The sequence below is a fragment of the Podarcis raffonei genome, chromosome 18 (genome assembly GCF_027172205.1).
Source record: "Podarcis raffonei isolate rPodRaf1 chromosome 18, rPodRaf1.pri, whole genome shotgun sequence".
Taxonomy (NCBI): Eukaryota; Metazoa; Chordata; class Lepidosauria; order Squamata; family Lacertidae; genus Podarcis; species Podarcis raffonei.
Genome location: NC_070619.1, coordinates 9,886,983 through 9,892,458, shown reverse-complemented (window position 1 = coordinate 9,892,458; position 5,476 = coordinate 9,886,983). Strand labels below are relative to the sequence as shown.

At 43.8% G+C, this 5,476-nt stretch overlaps 1 long non-coding RNA gene across 1 annotated transcript; it reads right to left on the bottom strand.

The window, feature by feature from the left end:
• Positions 1–1,973: 1,973 nt before the first annotated feature.
• LOC128405827 (uncharacterized) lies at positions 1,974–4,746 on the bottom strand. Its single transcript, XR_008328359.1, has 2 exons — positions 3,315–4,746; positions 1,974–2,203 (listed from the first exon to the last, which is right to left on the bottom strand). It is a non-coding gene; the product is annotated as an uncharacterized LOC128405827 (long non-coding RNA).
• Between the last annotated feature and the right edge of the window lie 730 nt (positions 4,747–5,476).

Here is a 5,476-nt window from a genome sequence, read left to right as displayed (position 1 = left end):
TCTTGAAGATTAATCATTTTGGTGTGGGTTTCTCCTAAGAGACAGACTTCTGTATGTACACATTTTTGCAGAGCAATTTTGCTTTCATAGAAAGTGTTTTTTTTCTTTTGCATGTCATGCCCATTAATATATGCATTTATAGCCACACTTTTCCCCAGGGTATGCATTTTTTTTAGTACACATTCATTGGCTGGAGAACCACATTGCAAAATCCAGAAATAATTTATCAAGCCCATTTGTTCCTACTCGCAGTCTATCTGAGCTCAGCGTATGAAGAGGTTTGAGCTGGTTTGACCCACACGGCTCTCAGCCAGCTTGAGATCCTATACTGTACCAATAACTGAGCAGTTTTTGCCACTTTGTAACTCAGCCATGTTTTTTTCCTGCCAGTGCAACTTTTCTGACTGATGTATGCAAAAGCACACAAACCTGACCTGTGAAGGGTTTGCAATTTTTTTGTTTTGCTTGTTAAATTTTTATTGAAGTTACTTACAACACAAATCTACTACAACAACAACTAAAACAAACAAATCCACCGCCATAACATTTAAAACGAAACAAACTTAACAACAGTACACTTACAACAGAGTAAAAACATAAAGAGAAATAAAAGACTTCCTTTATCCTGTACACGCCTTCCTTATTTACTTCTTATAAATTGTTTGTAAGTTTTAACCAAACATGTGGTCCTTTCCTGTGCTGGAAGAAGAAGAGGGAAGTTTTGGAACTCAGAAGGCCATGCTTTAAAGGTCTTAACAGCCTATATTTCCAGGCTTTACTTTGCTGCATGTTTTGTGATTTAAAATCTCTGTCACCAAAGAGTAAGGGACCCCTGACCATTAGGTCTAATCATGGCCGACTCTGGGGTTGCGGTGCTCATCTCGCTTTACTGACTGAGGGAGCCGGCGTACAGCTTCTGGGTCATGTGGCCAGCAGGACTAAGCCGCTTCTGGCGAACCAAAGCAGTGCACGGAAACGCCGGTTCCCTTCCCGCCGGAGCAGTACCAATTGATCTACTTGCACTTTGAGATGCTTTCGAACTGCTAGGTGGGCAGGAGCAGGGACCGAGCAACGGGAGCTCACCCCGTCATTGCGGGGATTTGAACCGCCGACCTTCTGATTGGCAAGTCCTAGGCTCTGTGGTTTAACCCACAGCCCCACCCGCGTCCCTCTGTCACCAAAGAGTACTTAGCCCAAATTTGGATCTTGGCATCCCGGGAATTCTCCTTTCTATACTTTCTTTTCCCTTGAACCAACAGATTCACTTTTAAATGAGGACTGTACTGAATTTCTCTCTAGCATCCCTAACATGCCAGCTGGGGCTGACGGGAATTGCAGTCTAAAACATCTAGAGAAGGTTGGCATATATTGATTATGTACACACTCATCCCAGATAACCCTGAGTGTAGCCAATCATTTGGAAACCTGCTACTTTCAAACAACAAGCAACACAATCACAAAACCGACACATAGGATGCGGAGGCATTGGGTTGTGTGTGTTCCATAATACATTCAAAAGCAGATAGGCAGCTTTGGAGAGAGAAAAAAATCCTGCCTGTTCAAGCTTACAGCTATTTGTTTTAGGACAGAAGGTCTGGCGCTCGCGCATGGCCTCAAGTCAACCCAATATGGTTTTCCCATTTATTGAGCTCTTGGGAATAGGGGGCATCCGAGGTAGGGACTGAGAGAGTTTCCCTTTGTCCTTTCCTGAATTATTTCTGTTCTGTGCCTCAAACCTTTGGCTCCTGGTTTCACTGGAGACAGTTATAGAATGAGTTCTGAAACTGGAGCTTGATTTATAGTCACGCTGGCTGGGGCTAATGCAAGCTGCTGTCCAAAAGACCTGAAAGGCCCTAAAGTTCTAGACTGACCTATATACTGTTTTTTAATGCTCTAATGCAATGTTTACGTGCAAGAATATCAGCAATGAGGTGCCTTTTCGAAAAGAACCAGTCTCAAAGATTCATACCCAATAATTACAGATATATTTTATTGACAGCTGTATGCTTCCGTATCTACCTATAACACCAAAAGGGTCACAAATGTGTTGAATTGCTAAATTATTATTATAAGATGCTAGTCTGAAACACCCACATTTCTAAAACTCACAACTGTTTTTTCCAGAGCTGTTTTGTCTCCCACCGAACCACTGTGATTTCAACAGCATAATGCAGAACTACATGTCTCCATGAGTCAAGAAGTTCTGAAGGTAAATCAGGAACATCTACAACACTCTATATATTTTTATGTACATATTATTATCATTCCCAGTCCCCACTCATTCCTTCTATTTCTGATGCTCTGGTGTGTCAGTGCTGATGCTTATGTAACCAAAACGACACAGCCAGTGTGCAAGAGGGAGGTAATGACAGGTTCACTGAGCCCCAGGGGTTTACATTACAGAAGTACAAAAATATGGTAAAAAGCCCCGAAAACCTTGGGGTGGGGAAAAACTCAAAAGCATTCTAATGCGGATGAGTGAGCGCTGATCATTCTCAATGTCCAAAGAATGCTCACTGCTAGGGGGAAATGAAAAAGAAATAAAATCAGGTAGGAGAGGAATTGGAATGGAGTGTCCGGAAGGAGGTCATGGCTGGCTGAGAAAGTAAGCAGGAGGATTCTACACTCAATTGCAGGTTTGCTCTCAGGAAACAGCTTGCTGTCATTTGTGCCGCCGTTTCCGGGACAAGTTGCAAGCAAACTTGACATCTTTCTTTCCTAGTCTTGTACACGGATGTACAATTTGTCAACCGGGAAAATGGGATTCATTTTCTCCGCTTCTAGTTTAGCGCATGCTGAATAGTATTTGCATGCCAGGTTGACCCCAGCCAGATAGATTAAAAACGGGGTCCTGTGGTTTTTTTAAGCCTTTTTTATATTCATGATGATTTGTGCTTGTGATAGTATTGTGACGGTTTCTACACCACCTGTCTTCCAATACCACAAAAAGTTTTTGGAATGGATTCACTTCCAATTGGGGCATGTCCCGTAACCCTGTAACTTTTCGTACCACAAAACCTGCCCCTCCGGATGGCATTGATGCAGTAACACTGGGAAAACATCACGGAACAGCGGTGGAATGATGTGTGGATGGTCCAGTATCAATGCACTAATAGTGTGCCATTATATCAATTGCATGTTACGGAAAAACACCTGCAATAAATAAATAACGCACACCCATCTGGAGGGCTCCGAAATTGTAAACCGTGTCGCACTAACGAAACAAACCACCAGAGAGTTGAACAATAGAAGCGCGATGACAGCAGCTGCTCTCTGACTTCCAAATAAAAAAAAGTCTTATTTTCCCTCTATACATTTTAAAACATATGAAGTCTTTAGTGACAGATGGCCCCACCGTCAGCCCTTTCAAGAGATGAAGATCTCCAAGACTTTGTAAATGTCTTTTCTTCTTCGGTTTTTGTAAATTTTCCTTTAGCCCTTTTTTTCTGGAATCCTAAATTTCAGCCAAAAGAAAAGACTGAACTCAAAGATCTAGAATGTCAGTTCCGCCTCCCCTCCATTTTTGCATTAATAAAACTTTTCTTGGAAGGTTTATATCTAAAATTTGCAAAGGGGGGAATGCACATTTGTATTGTTTTGGGGGGAGGTCTTAACGTCTGTGGGTTGAGTAGACCCATTCAAACTGACCGACCTCTGTGAGTCATGTAAGTTAATTTCAATGACTCATATTTTGAGTATTACTGATGTCTGATAGAACCCTGTGTCCATCAGTGGTGGTACGTGAACACAGTCACCTGAATTTCCAACTGGAATAAATCCCCCCAAATGTCTCCATGTGAGGATCAAAGAGCAAACAAGTGGTCGTAGGGAAATATATTTACAGTGCAGTCCTGTGTATGTTTGCTCAGAAGCAAGTCTCACTGACTGCAGCCTGCCAGCAGAGCCACGCCATAAATTTAAAGCAAACAGCTTTCCCCCAAAGAACCCCAGAATCATGGTTTAAGAGTGCTGAGAACTGTAGCTCCCTGAATGGGAAATTGCAGCATAGCTGTCAACCGTCCCTTGTTTGGCAGGACAGTCCCTTATCCCAGCACCATGTCCCGCTGCTGTCCCTTACTGATGATGTCCCTTAAATTTCTCGGGTTTCAAAGGAAGCAGCTCCTCTCCCTCCCTCCCTGCCGGCCAGGGAGGAGGGAGGCTCCAACTGTGTTGCTTGGCTGCGTTGCTCACCCAATAAGGAGTCTAAGAATGACTGGGGGGTGGAGCTTGCATGCCTTGTGCCGATCAAATCGGCCGCATTGCCTGGGGACTCGCCTTTGCTCAGCGCTTCCCAGCGGAGAGGTGACGGTGGTTTTCCTTGCTGCATCCCCTTTGCCGGGTTGCTGCGCTGTGGGAACCACCGCTTGAGGCTTCGTTTGGCTGCTGGCCGACTAAAATCCTTTATTTTGGCTGCTGATCCCTTATTTTCGAGGCTGCTGGTCCCTTATTTTCAAATCTGTAAGTTGACAGCTATGAATTGCAGTTCCCAGGCTTTAGAAACTTACCATGGGCTGAACAAGCCTCATTGAATTAAACGGAACTTGCTTCTGAGCAATGTATAGCCTGCGATCAGATACATAATTTCCCAGGAGAAAGCATGGAGCTTAACAACTGAGTAACTATGCATAGAATCACAGCCTTTAAGGTGCCTGTTTCTAAAAAACCAGGAAAACAAGAGGTAAAGGTAAGCCTGCGCCAGGAGCAGCCAGATGTTGGGCAGCCAGCATGGTCAATGGTCAGGTAAGTTGGAGGGCAGCAGGCGGACTGCCTCTGCCACACACACACGCAGCAATTTCCAACCCTCGCCTCCCTTACATCGGTTGCACAACTTTTAAAAACTTTGTGCGCAATTAGTTTTCGTAAAATCTGCGCCTCCAAAACGCACACGGTTAAAGTGGAAAACATCATTTGTCTTCACAAGCCCTTTGATAAGTATGGGGTGCATATATTAACTAGAAGAAGGCTCTTCCTTACATCTTTTTGTACATGTAGCTAAAGACAATGGGGTGTTGCTGTTTTTTTGCAGGTTTAAACATTTTCTTGTATTCCCCACCGCCGCCTTTCTCCGAGTGAGCTCAAGTCGACATGCATGGTTCTGTCCTCTCGATTTTATCTTCACAGTACCCTTGTGGGGTAGTTTAGTTGCAGTGTTACGTCCCATAGGTCCCTCCAGTTCATTTGCATTCAACACCCTTGTCGGTTTCCTTCCTTCCACTGCTAGCTCCTTGCCAATTTCTTATTCACAAACTTGTTAACAATCTAAGTAAAAGCTGCCAGAAGTCCAAATTGCCTTAACAGTATAAGCAAACACGCTCACCGCCCCCGCCCCTCGAATTTAAATGGCTTTTTTTAGTGTCCCAGAGCACCTAAAAGACAAATGTAGGGAAAACATCATTCTCACCCAACACAGCAGCCACTTTTACCAATATTTTTGTACAGGTTAGGGATGGCTGTTCTCCACGTTAAACCAAGGTCA